This window comes from Dermacentor albipictus, chromosome 3, assembly GCF_038994185.2.
Source record: "Dermacentor albipictus isolate Rhodes 1998 colony chromosome 3, USDA_Dalb.pri_finalv2, whole genome shotgun sequence".
In the NCBI taxonomy this organism is placed as follows: Eukaryota; Metazoa; Arthropoda; class Arachnida; order Ixodida; family Ixodidae; genus Dermacentor; species Dermacentor albipictus.
In genome coordinates this window covers 86936370-86950666 of record NC_091823.1, presented here as the reverse complement: position 1 = coordinate 86950666, position 14297 = coordinate 86936370, and the positions used below count along the sequence as shown (strand labels likewise).

Here is a 14297-nt window from a genome sequence, read left to right as displayed (position 1 = left end):
ATGAAGGTGAAGGAGGTAAGGGGGTTTGCGAAAGAGGTGGAGGGAGAGGGAAGGTTAGTAGTTGGAGAGGGATGACGCGTGGGTGCGCAGAGTACATAAAACGAGCGCGGGAGCAAAAAATAAAGACGCCAGCCAGACGCATCCCAGAGTTAGCTCGAGATACGTCAAGGCGATCTTGGCGTGCCCTAACGTATTTCCCATCACCAGCACGCATTAGGGGAACGTTTGCGAACGCACATTATTTTGTAGCTGTCATCGAAAACCGGACGAAAAGGCAAAACAGGCGGACCGAATAATCGCGGTTCCATTTCAAAGCCTTCTCGTATTTGCGCACGCAAAGCTTTCTCGCGTTTTCTGCCCCACACACGCACACACGCAAAATAAAAGAAAGAACAAAATAAGAGAAAAGGAAAATGATAAGAAATGCAAAATTCAGGGGACGATGGTATGGGAGAACCCACATCGATACGAAGGAAGAGGGTGGAAGGAGGACTACGTCGGGTCGATATCACGCCGCTCTAGCCGCGCAAGCAAGAAGAAGATAATAATGACAAAAAGATCTGCTCGATCAGAGACGGCCGACTACCTGTGTTTTTGATCGTGCGCGTCTCCTTTCTTGTTCGGCAAACGCTTACGCAAGTTCTTTTTAATTTTGTTTTTACTGATCGCTTTTCAGCGATGCGACACCTCTCCCATTCCGCTGACGCCATGGCCTGCATCCTTCGCTTTGTAAGTGACAAATTCTGAAAGGTATAGTACAAAAGCCGCGTTCTTTCATCATTGCCCGTTTATTAAGGAGAGCTACAATGCGGTGAATTTGCAGTTCTGCCGGAATTATTGAAAACAAGAATGGGCTATAGGAAAGATTGTCTGGTGGCGTGTTTGGATGACTTGGCGTGGGCATCTTTGGGTTACGTATCTTACATGCAGGATGTCAGTTATAGGTGGGCGCCCTTCTTAGAGGGAAGCTGTTGTTGAAGCAAGGTGTAGTAGGCAATTTTCGTTGCATACATACGCCCAAAATTTTTAGTAAAGCTTAACTGAACAGTCCCTGAAGCTAGGGAACTGAAACTTTAAGGATATTTGAATTTTAATGGTAATTGTGTGGGTTAAGTAAGTGAGCGAGGTAACTAGGCTCAATGTGAAAAAGTTACCACTCATGCTTTGAATTGAGTCTCTGGGAATTATCAAGAGCGCGTCGTTAAAGAATCATCTGACGTAGCAAGATGAAGCTTAATTAACAGAAATAAAGATTTTCGAAAGAAAAACATACGGCCAAAATTTCGATGTTTTAAATTTCTTGCTGCCGACGTAATTATTATCATATATATGTTAAGTGAAGTTCTCTCTCAACGCTTGCCGGGGACTAGATAAAGGGTTTGCCGATGACAAACTGGTACGTCTTGGAGCGTATTCGTGTGCGAGTGCACTCGTTATGTGAGTGTCTGTTTCTTGTTTTTTAATGATAGCTTTCTTTGGCTCTTCCCCAATTGACAAACAATACCGCAATGCTTATATGAGTGAATAGACGTCGTTAACCAATGCCTAAAGAAGTGCAGCCAGTGAAGGCCACCTAATGGCAAAGCAGACCCACTATAGCCAGCTGTAGCCATCAAAGGGAATTCACTGGCAAGGCAAGGCTACTGCTTCATGTCTGGCACAGTGGCTTTGCCAACACCACCACTACAGAGTCAAAGCGGCTCTTCGTAGCTTCAGCCAGTGCGGACTCAAAACCAAAACTAGCCCTAATTGTTTCCATGTGATGTTGACGTATACTCACCTCTGTTCTGCGTAAATAAAAGCAAGCTTTCTTCGTAGAGCCTGAACGTATAATCTCGGCTAACAGGAATCTCTAAAGCACACCGATCTGTTAGTCGTATGGGGACCACTATTTGATGTATTATCTAACTTATTTTGTTTAGGTTCAATCATTCAGCATGTAGCACTGGATGTGTGGCTGTTGTTGAACAATCCTCCTGAATGAGCATGTCGTGCTATGATTATTACAGAAAACTCATCAAACCAAACGAAACTTATCCAGCCTTTGTATAGCGTCAAGTAGGCATCACCAATTGTTACGGGATAAAGTAGAAGAACACAAAGTGTATAGCATCAAACAGCTGGTCTGATGTTATCAGACCAGATGATGTCGCTGCTACAACTGTAAGGAAATTGAATCAATAGACGATCACTTTTTATCATGCAGACAATATTGCCACCAGACAAGAAGATATCACTCGAAGCTCCACTCTGTAAACTTGGGTTAAAATTAGGCACACCAGTAGTATTATCATTCGGGGCCTCGACACTAGGCTATAGTCAGAGATGTTTGTTTCACAGTATTTGATTACTTAAATGAAACAAAACGATTACCCTGCTAATTATTGTATCTTTACTCTACATATAAGGTCTGCGTTCATTTCACCCAAATCGGTTTGTCAACATTCTTTACTAACATTAGTTATCTCCTTGGTTGTATCCATTTATAAGACTCATCTTTCAGTTAGTCTGACTGCTCACTCACATATTAGTCTAGTTATTGCATTATCTCCTTCCGTTTTTGTTTTGCTTTGCGTTTCTCATTTTCAAATAAGTTCCTTCAGCTATCTCGTGTCGCCCGATTAATGGCCTATCTCCCTTAGTGGGTACGAGCCGTGACAGAGTTCCAACGTCATCATCAAGCAGCGTAGACAGCACAACCGTTACCTCGGAAATGAGAGACGAAGGAAGAGGGGGAAGCCTGACGTGGCTTGGAAGGAGCGAGGGGTGGGGTGGCAGAACACCGCTAGAAGAGAAGCAAGAGGGGCGATCGAGCACTTAACGGAAAGGTGGTGAACAGGTGGCGTCGGCACCGAAGCCCTGAGCACCAGTGGTGCTACACCAGTCTGGCTTGATCCTCCACGCCCCCCGGCTGTGCGCCGTGGTCTCCGCCAAAGCCCCATCCGAGATCAACAGCCCATCATATGCTACGGGAAGAACCTCGCATTCGCCGACGGCTCTACGCTACGGAGACAAACCCTCAGCAGAGATGCTAGCAGTCCACCTGGGCCCATGAAAGGACTACGCAGAAGCTGATATGTAAGCGCCACATTGTACTTGACTTATTAGGGCATTTAGCGAGAAATGCGTACTGGATGCTGTAGGAACTCGTGAAAGATGTTTACGGGAAAGTGTAGAGACCAAACTGACAGCAGCTTAAGCGTAATCATTTATCCGGGATTATGTGGATTTGATGTGGACTTGTGTATTGTGTGTCAATATTATAAATGCGTCTTGTGTGTCGTTGCCTACATTCATGTCTTGTGCGCCAGGAACCATGACAAAATAGTTCGTGATGTTGAAGAGGTATGGAGAAAGGACTATGCAGGAGAGGATGGAAGCGTCATGTTTGGTGATAACAGAATAAATGAAAGAGGAAAAGGTACAAATACGTAGCGTACAAAGAACTAGCGGTTGATAGAGAGAGGATAAAACGCTTTCTTGCTGTTTTCAATGCGCCATTAAACCTCTCTACCAATCAGTTAGCCATAGAATGGTAGGGTGTTGTAGACAACTGTCGGATGCACGTCATTTAATTTATCTCTTTCATTAAATCCGAGGTAAGGTATGAACTTCTGTCACTGAGTATCTCTTTAGGTACACAGTGTCCGGAAAACATTTCCATTAAAGCTTCTGTCGCCCTCACTGCGTCGATGGTTCTGAGAAGAAGGGCATCCGGATATCTTGTGGCGGTATTTACCATCGTGAGCACGTATCGGTTGCCTTTGCTAGACATTGGGGTAATATGTCCCACAATATCTATGGCTATCCACTGAAACGGCGTGTGGAGATAGTTGACATCTTTCCCAGTGGTACTCGCCCAACTTGACTCTTCGGCATGTTTCTTTGACATTGGTCGCATGAACTTACATATATCTTCGTGTCAATGTGCCAAGAAAACTCTTGTATTATTCTTGCTGTCGTTCTTTTCACTCCTTTGTGCCCAACCATAATAGTACAGTGTCCCAGGTTTAAGACTGCACTCCGCAGAGTTTTAGGCACTGCAAGCTGTGAGCATTCTCTTGCGGAAGTGAATAAGCACCGCCTGTAATAATATTCCCCATGCATCTCTAACTGAAATGAAGTGCGACTTCTCATTCTTTTAGATGGGGTCCCTAGTTTTTCAAAACACTTTCATATTGATTCAGTATCTTTCTGTTTCTTGGCAATGTCAGCAGAAGTGACATCTAGCATTTGTATATCAAGTACGTTCAACTAGCGTAGAGGTCGGCTAACCATAGTAAAATATTTAGCGCGCACAATTTACAAGGACACAGTGAAGGGGGACACACGAGCACTCATGTGTCCCCCTCCACTGTGTCCTTGTCAATTGTGCGCGCTAAATATTTTACTATGAATTCGTACCAACTCGCCCAACTATCAGTTCTGTTGCCCTAACCACTCTAATCTGCACTGCTAACGCAACTATGCCATACTTCTTGTCTTCGGTGCATTGACATCCTTGGGGCGCATAATTGTCCCTGTCGACATGGCCACCTTCAGAGGTGATCTCATCTGTCACGTTGATGATCATTGACCATGCTTGCCTCTTTGACTTTCTTGACGGCCATTGGGAGGCGGGATCATCGAGGCGCCTTACTCCAGGCACGTTCCCTTATATAAGGTCATATAATGGTTCTTCTGGGCATTTTGCTGTCACCAAACCCGCATAGTGGTGTTGACACGAAGAATTTGGCCTCCGGGAGCCACCCAGTCGTTCCGTTCGCAACGACTACCGATGTTTGCTCGCCAGTGAGTTCGGCGTCGTCCACTAAGCTGCTCCTTACCAGCACTGTATTTGTGTCATTATCTCGCAGGACCAACACCCGTCTTCCTTTTATGTCGCCATAACTACTGGTATATGCGGTCCTGCTTCATATGGCCTTTGTTCTTGCTTGACCTTAATGCCAGTTTTCTTCCAGTCATATATATGAGCTTTAGTTTCGCACTCTTAGTCCTTTGGATATACGGCACAAGCTGTCTTTTTTTTAATATGCTCTGCACACGTCAGCCGTGTGTCCTTTCCTTGCGCTTGTCCGTGATCAGCTCCGACCCTGCAGTCCGCAGCTCGATGGCCCTGAGGAATGCAGAGGAAACATCTGTGAGACGGCTTTGTCTCGACACCAGCAGCACTTTCTTTGCGAGGGAACATTTGTGTCTCATAACGTTCCTCCATCATCCTCCCCAAGTTCTTCAAGCCTTGTGCTTGTATGAACTCGTTGGCAAAGATCGCGTATTCTCCTATACACTTCATGTTTCATTCCTTTAGAAAGATTGCCAGCTTCGGGCTACAGCAAGTCAAGAACTGCTCGATTACTACGCGATCTCTAACTCCGTCGTATGTTTTTTTTCGTGCAAGACATATCTATCCACTTGCCGAAGTAGTTACCCATACGTGATGCGAACTGCTTCGCAGTTTCCGCATCATGCGGTTTTGTACTGAGCATTTCCCTAAAAGCTTCCGCTGTTAATCTGGACCTCTGTAGTAGTGTGCTTTTCACCTTGTCATTGTCCAATTATTTTGACGTTGTCATTCTGCCATCCACAGTCAGTGGTTCTTCTGCCAAACAAACACTCAACGCCGTTGCCCATTCGCTCTTGTTCCGACCCTGATCAAGGGCTATCGGTTCGAACTATTGTAGGTACGCATCGAGGTCGTCCCTCTTCTCACCAAAAGGTGCCATTAGATCTCTGGGGCGTGTTTTCTGCGCGCGGGTTGATCCTGTTTCTGACGACACCGAAGTATCTAATCTGTTGAGTTCTGTACGTTGGATTCAGCTAGTCGCAACTTCAGTTCTAGCATCTCCTTTTCTATCTGTGCTTTTTTTCTTATCCAGTTGTGCCCGTCATTTGCATCTCTCATGTTCTTCGCGTGCCATTCCATGTGACGTCGCCCTCTCACCACGCAAGAAGTTAGTGAGCTCTTCACCCTTTTCCGCCACATTAGATAACTTCTCTAAATTCATGACTCGCACTGCTCGACAACTGTAGTGATGAGAATTCAGGCAGGCTCGCCACTATTTTGTCACGGTGCCCGCCGCACGAGACATTAGTATAGGCAACGACACACTAATGTTAGTATTATAATATTTGTAATACTAACAGACAATACACAAGTCCACATCAAATCCACATAAACCCAGATGAGTAGAATTGCTGTGAGTTTGGCCTTTACACTTTCCCTCTACTATATTTCACGAGTTCTTAAATAATCCAGTTGGCATTTCCAACTAGATGTCTTAATAAATCAAGTACGATGTGACGCTTGCAAATGCGCTTCGGCGTAGTCTTTTCGTGTGGCCCGGTAGACTGCTGGCGTCTCTGCTGAGGGTTTGTCTCCGCGTAAAGCGGGCTTGTAGACCATTGCCGCAGGCGAGGTTGTCCCCGTAGCGTAGGACGGAGACGTTGTTCTTGGATCGAGCCTTTGCCGGAGACCACGGGGCATAACGGAGGGGCGTGGAGCATCAAGCCATACTGGTGCAGTGCCACTGTTGTCCTCCTCCTTCTCAGGTCTTCGGTGTCGACGCCACCGGTTCACCGTCTTTATGCCAAGCACTCGATCACCCCCCTTGATTTTTCTCTTCTAGCGGTGTACTGCCACCCCACTGCTCGCTCCTTCCAAGCCACGGCAGTATTATTCCTCTTACTTCTCTTCTTTCTGAGGTACAGGCCGTGGTGTCTACCCTGCTTTTCCATATTTTCCCACTTGGTGCTTATATTTTGTCTTCTTCTACTTTAGTTCGTGACACCAATAGACAATGCTTCGCTTCGCATTGATTCCAACATGTGCGTTCGATTTCCATGTAATATGAACAGGGCCGGATTGAAGAGGTATCAGAAGAAAATTTGACGGAAGAAATAAATAAAAAAAGACATGGACAGTTAACGAAAGGTATTGCGGAAAAGAGTAACGATGTCCATATGTAAGTATGCAACACCCATAAACATGTGTGTACGTATGCGTTTCGACGTAACATGATATGCTTAAGGAGAATTACAATACCATCGCTTGCAAAGATATCTACCCAACGTTGGTTCTAAAGACATTTTTTGCGTGCTCTATAGCTTCTACCAAGGGCGAACCATTCTTCAAACTTCGCCCATGTAAAGGAAATAACATCTACGTTGAAAATTTGCTGTTGTGTCTTTATGTTAATAAGTGTTCATTTGAGAGCACTAATGCATTGACCGTACATTTAACGTAGCCGGGTCTGGCTCGTGATCTCTGGATCAGTCCAATGCACGGAAGCGGTAAGAGAGTGTATGAGGTCTGTGAAAAAGTGTCCGTATTAACAGAAAGGGTCTTGCGCTGGAAGCATTCGTTATAGTGGATGTCAGGCAATGTTAATAACGGACATGTTAGCAAAGACGACTGACCAATGGAAAACAGCACTTACGAACGGAAAGCTTTGTTGAATTGTGCCACAAGCTTCACCATACACTCTGAGTATAACGTACGCCTTAGACCTGTGCATAAATTTTGCTTTTATCTTGATGGCATAGCGATAGTGATCTTACATAGATATCTATTAAGTGAGCAGGGTTGTTTGCTTAAGGGCACCACTGCCCAGCATGCGTGCCCGCATTTAACGACTATACCGGTCTTGGAAACATACCTGTAGCTAAGTAATCGACACCACACCAACTACCACCGGTTTGTGTCGTCACAAACCGGTGGTACTCAAAAAAATAAAAATAAAAGTATAGAAGATGCTTGAGAAACCGACAATATTAGTTTTACGAGTTTGTCTTTTTAATATAGTCGAATAATAAAGGCAAAAAGCAAACCAATTTATGGTTCATCTTGCGACATTTTCTGGATGCATATGTAAGCCTTTAACATGCGATTTAGCAAGAGCAGTAGCTATAATCGGTGTTTGTTACGGAACCGCGATGGTAAACTGGTTTCTTTACGACAACGTAGCGCCTCGCCTCATGACAGATGACACAGTAAAGAAGATTTTGCTTTGAGTTGGGTGTAATAAACGAAAAGACAAGAATGGTGCGCAAAGTGCACCCGTTACGAGTGTTGCGGCCTAACGCGCAGTATACGACGGGTGCACGCCATATAGAGAAATGCGCCATAGCCAGAAAACCATTCAGCCGGGTTCGCGATGTAGGGCTCTTCTATAGTTTCACGACTGAGGCACTCAAGCGCCGGCGTGGAAGCACTTAAGGTTGCAAGTGAGTGCCATCTTGGCAGGAATAGGTGAACGTTGTAAGAAACGTTTCCTCGCGCATATTATGGGGAGAGACGGTACTATAACATTACTGTGTAAGGGTCTTGGTGGATGCATGGCGGCGACAATTGGTGCGGAGCATTTCCATCCGCATATAGTACTAGAACCGACAAAGGTATGTGTGCACATTGCAGCGTTTCCATTGTGTTTTTCTAGCGTCTTATTCAGCATCTCGCATGAAGAGGAGCCATTTCGGTGCCCTTCTCCGTTAGGAACGTAGTAGCCGCAGTCACGAGACGAGTGGGTAGAGGGACAGCCTCCCCTCTGTGTAGTCGTCTTTACCAAAGTTGGAGAGAAGGCGTTAAGCCGAATGACATCTTGCAAGCGTCAGTGAACAACTACTAAACTGTACATGGACAATCTAGCTCGCAGCATTTGTTGCTTGCAACATTTGCATCGTCAATGGTACCCCGTCCATTTAGACAGCAATTTACTAAAAAAAATGAGAGACAGAGAGAAAGGCACCGTTACCAGGATGCGAGTGCGCATTTATCTATATGGTGAAGATTTTCCACGTGGATGCTGGTAATAACTCTAGCGTTACACATGTTAACTGTTTTATGCAAGTTTGTGTGTAAATGCATGCGTGTAAATGTACGTGCGCTTTATGTATGCAAATGTAACGAATGGCTTGTGCCATAAGTTCACAGATTGCACTCATGTCATCCGTGCCACCCCCCTTTTTTGTCCATGTGTTTCTTGCGCAACCCACAGTATGAACATAGTCGGAGGTTAAGACACATTCGATTCGGATGGTTGGCGGCTTCGATACCACCACGCCAACAAATATTTACAAAGAGTGCCCAATAAGACGCCGTAAAGTCGTGCGCTTGCAAAACATTTATCCTATGCCGTTTTCTGGGTAGCATACATTTGATCACTAATTTATACGGGGCACGAGGTTTACGAAAAAATGTGAGTTGCAAGCTATCTGCCTAGGCTTCGCTGTAATTTAATTCATGCCAGAAATTTACCATTGCCCTGGAACCGTTACCTTGTAGTTTCTTGTGGACGAGTGTACACATTCAAAGCACGTTGATCGCAGCAACCTGCAGCTGCTTCTAGCGCCGTCACAAACTGACGACCAGGAGAAATGTAATACGACGCGCGGGAGACGTCGATCCGCACAGTCTATACCGGCGGTTGGCACGAACTCGTCCTCTCATGCAGGATGGTAAACATGCGAAAGACGACCAGCAGCCACGCAGGTAGACATGTATCTGCAACCCCCATCGTACACGCCTAAAGATGCCGGGTGCGACGACGGTTCCCAACACGCGGCCTAAGCGGCGATAAAATGCGGCAGTATAGGGCGAGAACTGCGAGCATTTCCGTGACGGCAATGACGACGACGACAACAACACGGATAACTCTCGATTCGCATGCATGGCTGCTTCCGTCCCAAGGACAAGAGTAACAGCCGCGGCCTGAACCGTGGCTCGCTTCAGGGCCGTCGGCAGCGACGTTATCACTTATTGATAACGGCTGTTAGGTAACCGGTTGCCACCGCGGCCGCCGCCGCAGGAGCAGCAGATGCAAACGGCGACGCTGCGCAGACGCCACCACCGCCGTCACGGAGTCTGAGGCGGTGGATGACGGCGCGCGGGACTCCCGTGCCTCGACATCGACCCGCCACTGCTGGAGAGGAGGGAGAGAATAAGGAAGAGGGTGGGGCAGGGGAGGCGACGAGGGAACTAGGGACCAAGGTGGAGGCGCTGCACCGTCAACACTGCTGCCTTGCTTCTGCCATCTTTTCTCCCTCCCTATGCCTCGCTTCCGAGAAGCACGCTGTTCTGGGCTCCCTTCCTAACCCACCCCACACCCGTTTATCCAGCTCTACTTTGCAGCAACCTTCTTTTTCTTGCACCCTTTTCCGTGGATCTCCGTCAGCCGTATAATTTCAGTGCGTTCGGAGAAATCGGTTAGCGTCGAGAGAGTGCCGTGCGGGCGATATATGCTTAACGAGCGTTTCGTTCGAGGGAAACGTTCGAGAGCCCCCTCACGAGGCCATACATAAGTGTAAAGTAAACATTTCAACTTTCGCCGGTTGGAACGTGCTTGCGTCAGCTGTCCGCGCGGATCAACTGCAGCGGGACGATGCAGCAGGCGTTTATCTTCGGCGTGAAGGCGACGTTAGATTGGCGCCACGAGCTCTTTCTTCTTGCAAGTCGCAAAAAATTGCGCAGCTTCATTAACAAGATGATCCAAATTGCCAAGTTATTGTAAGGCGCGGAATATATTTTTTGTGTATAAAAAACTAACACTGATAGACCCCGTAAATATATTAAATAGGCTGCTGCTAAGTTAGTTGAGGCAAAGGATCGCAAGTTAATTGTGACGTCATTATGCCTGATATTCGGCACTGTCCATTAAACATGAAGGTGGAATAGCTTTCCTATGTTTCTTTAATGTGTGAGGTGCTGCGTGTGATGTGCGAATGTCGTACATTTGGGTCGGTGACATGTCGGTGCCGTCGCGACGAAGCTTAAGGTTATTTTTAAGCAGGAAGATGACATGAACAGTGCTGTTTAAGAAAGTATTCATCCGTATGAGTCAGTTATTCGGATGTAGCAGGAAATGCCGGTCATGTTGCATGCTTTGTGAAACTTTCAGAACCACCAAGGTTGAACATTAGTAATGGTATAAAGAAAGAGGACATGCAGAACGGCGTCAATATTTCATTATCACGTATTCTATACTCGGCATTCTTTCGGTAAATAAAAGGATTTATCTCCTCACGTCAGCAACAGCTGATTTCTTTCAACTGTTTGTTCATTCTTGCAGCAGCATTTCTGGGATTACTGTTAAGGTTGGTGCAGGAAATTAAGTTGCAAAGGAACGGTCAGGCTTTCAGGTTACCTTTTTGTCGCTGAACCTTTCAACAGCACATGAGATTACTAACCATTTCAGGCTAGAAAACCGAGGCTTATCAGGACGGAGTTCATCTGCACCCGGTTTGAAAAGGCCAGCTGTCCCCCATATCACCCGACTTTCACCATTATGCATAGTCGTTTAAGGGCACGGAAACTGACACGTGGCGAGTCAGTGGGCGCTGCCCAAAGTTCCCACTCAATGGACGCCCGAAGGCTGCATGGCGGCCACGTCAAGAGGCGCAGTGCTGTTATCAGTGACATTTGAGCAAAATCTCCAGGCGCCTTTTCTCCAGTTTCGCGCTCATGCTCCAAGGTCACCAGCGATTATCCGTAAGACACTTTTCCAGGTTATTTCTAGAAGCTGTTCCTTACGTTACAGGATTAAGAGGTCGTCGTTACAAAAGAAAAGAACGCTTTAGGTTTAGTATTAGCGAAAAGAAAACCAAACGCACGTCATTACGAAAGACAAAGGCGGTGCATTAGGGATCCCTCCTTTCTCGTCCTCGTTAGATTTTTTTTTTTGTTTCTTGTTTTTCAATGATGACTACTCCGAAGGTGCCGTCGGTGCCGTCTACGTCGGAACCAAAGCCGCGCCCTTCCTCTTATCGGAGTTCCACGTACTTTGGTGTCTCGTTAAACCACTCAACGCGATATAATGGGCTTTAAAACCTGCCACCTATTCTCCCAGTTCGTGATTTCTTTTTTTTTTCTTGCTCTTTTGTCTGTCTTTACCGGCTCTTCTCCTCTCGTTTTATTCTCGTGAACACGTTCTCGAACGAGCCCCGATTTGGTCCGCGGACCAAAAATTCGGGGAAGCAATTTGTTACAATGAGGAGGAGTTTTCTCTCGACAAGGTGTCTCCTGTTGGATGCTTTTCTGGTGCTGCGAAAGAGCACGAAAGGACAGCTCTGCGTTCCTGACGTCAAACACCAAATCGTCAGTTGCTTCAGTGTGCAACCCCTCTTGGGAACTTCGACCTTTCTTCGAAATGTGCGCGAACGTTGAGTTCTGGAGTATTAGCGGGGAGAGAGGTGCTTTAGCGCAGCTCTCTGCTCTTTCTCTTCCCCTTTTAGGCGGCTTCATGAAATTCCTGAGAGTGCCTGGTTAGGAAGTGCCTCGTTAGCGTGGTCGCATAATCCTCGAGGGAGAGACAACACTTCTTGGAAGCGTACAGTGAAGTGGACCCGACCGGTCTTGAAAACGTGGCACTGTAGTTCAGTTAAATTAGGAAAACGGTTTGACGTCATGCACCGCAAGGCAGGCGCACGTTTAAACTTGCGGATGTTCGGTCTTTCGCAAGTGCTAGGTCTTTTGCACACATTAGCGTGCGTCTGTGTGTGTGTGTCTGTGTGCGTGCGTGTGCGTGCGTGTGCGTGCGTGTGCGTGTGCGTGTGTGTGTGTGGGGGGGGGGGTGCGTGCGTGCGTGCGTGCGTGCGCGCGCGCGCGTTTGTGGTTAAACCCCACACACACTACACGTAGCGACCCCATCCGGTCAGAAGGCAGACTACAAAGGAAAGAACACGGAAAAGAACCTGTTTGTACAGCGTTACGCGCTTGTGGCGTAGCACATCGACAAGCGAAACAGTCCGTGCAGAGTAGGCAACAGCCGAAGCAATCGAGTTGCACACCCCTCGACTTCCCATTTGTTCGGCGGAAATGGAAGTTGCACAGCGGGGTCCTCGCGCTGTTCCTTTCGCTTGTTTTCCTTCTTTCTTTCTGCACCGGGCAGTATCTGCGGTTGGCGGCTTTTAGCGAGCGACCGACCGTATCGTGACGTGACGCGAACCGCAATACGTATAGTTACGTTCCACCCGGACATACTTAACAGCGCCGTATTTTCGTGAGTTCGAGCACCAGTCCGCTGTTGGACCTCGCACCCTTCCTTAGGCCGGCATAGCGCGAAAAATATCCGCCGTATTCTTCATAGATCCCTTTCGAAATACCACTTTCCTCGAAAGCTGCATGGGTAAAGCTGCTAGAAATGGATTCCTAAAGTGGAATGATGCATCTCCCGTTAGCGCTCGCCAGTAGAATTATTTTAACTTTTAAACGAACGCGCTTAACCGCATGCAACACACTTCATAGTCTATAAAAAGTGGCTGGATGTCACATTCACGAATGCTTACACATTCTCAATCGGAATAGCCAACAGTGCCGCATGCCTCACTTGCAGATGTGATGAAACAGTAGAGTACATTTTGTGACACTGCCCGTATACTTCTACTTTGAACGACATGCTCTGCGTATGCACATATTAGCCTCGGCTGCTTATGTGACAGACCACTCTCCTATGCAAAGATCCTGGGGCCTTGGCTGGATAACTATGTTATGCTCAGGGCCTTCAAAGCGTCAATCTGCGTCTGGAAGGCAACTGGGCAATACGAGTGCTTCTGACTTTATCGCAGACAGCATTCACCTGTTGACGTACGCACGCTGGCTCGTCTTCTAATTTATTTTTCTTTCTTTCTTTTTCTTGCCCACCGTGTAGGGTAGCCAACCGGGAGTTGCCATGGTTAACATTGCTGCCTGTCCTTTCATATGCACATACAGGGTGTCCTTGCTAACACGTGCAAGAGTTTAAAAATATGTGAATGCCACGGAGCTGGTCAGAACCAAGGTAACGTTGTTTGCCGTCGCTTGGACATACTCAGACGACTTTTTTTTTCATTCTACCTAATTACGCAATGAGACATAATCAATAATCAGCTGCTCAAATATTATAATTAGATTAAAAGTGCCGATGAGAAAATTGTAGAGCGACGCGAAAAGCTCCCGATACAGCCTTCTGTTGCTCAATACGTGCCACATAAATAGGGGTTTTGCGATCGTGAAAGAAACCCGCGAAAACACTCAAAGTGCCTCGGACGACCAGTCGCGCGGCTATATATATATATATGTATATATATAGAGATAGATAGATAGATAGCAAGTGGGGGTGGCACACTCACCCGTGCAGGCGAAGAGGAGGAGATGCTTCAGACTGCGCTGGCATAATCCTCGGGGTGCGCACCCATGTGCGACAACAGGGTTCCCAGCGCCGTCTTCCTGCGTCGCAAAAGAGAGGAGGTTACCTCGAGCACTAAGTGCGAAACTCGACGTATACATAGCGAAAAGAACGGGTTTTGCTGAACACGAGGTCACGTGC

The 14297-nt window shown here is 46.8% G+C and overlaps 1 protein-coding gene across 5 annotated transcripts in view; it reads right to left on the bottom strand.

Moving 5' to 3' along the window:
- LOC135898837 (alpha-2C adrenergic receptor-like) overlaps nt 1–14297 on the bottom strand; it is a 696056-nt gene that overhangs the window by 166342 nt on the left and 515417 nt on the right. For all 5 annotated transcript variants that reach the window (XM_070535753.1, XM_070535751.1, XM_070535752.1 and 2 more), the window contains one exon: nt 14101–14197. The gene's annotated coding sequence lies outside the window, so the exon portion shown is untranslated. The remainder of the gene's footprint in view (nt 1–14100; nt 14198–14297) is intronic.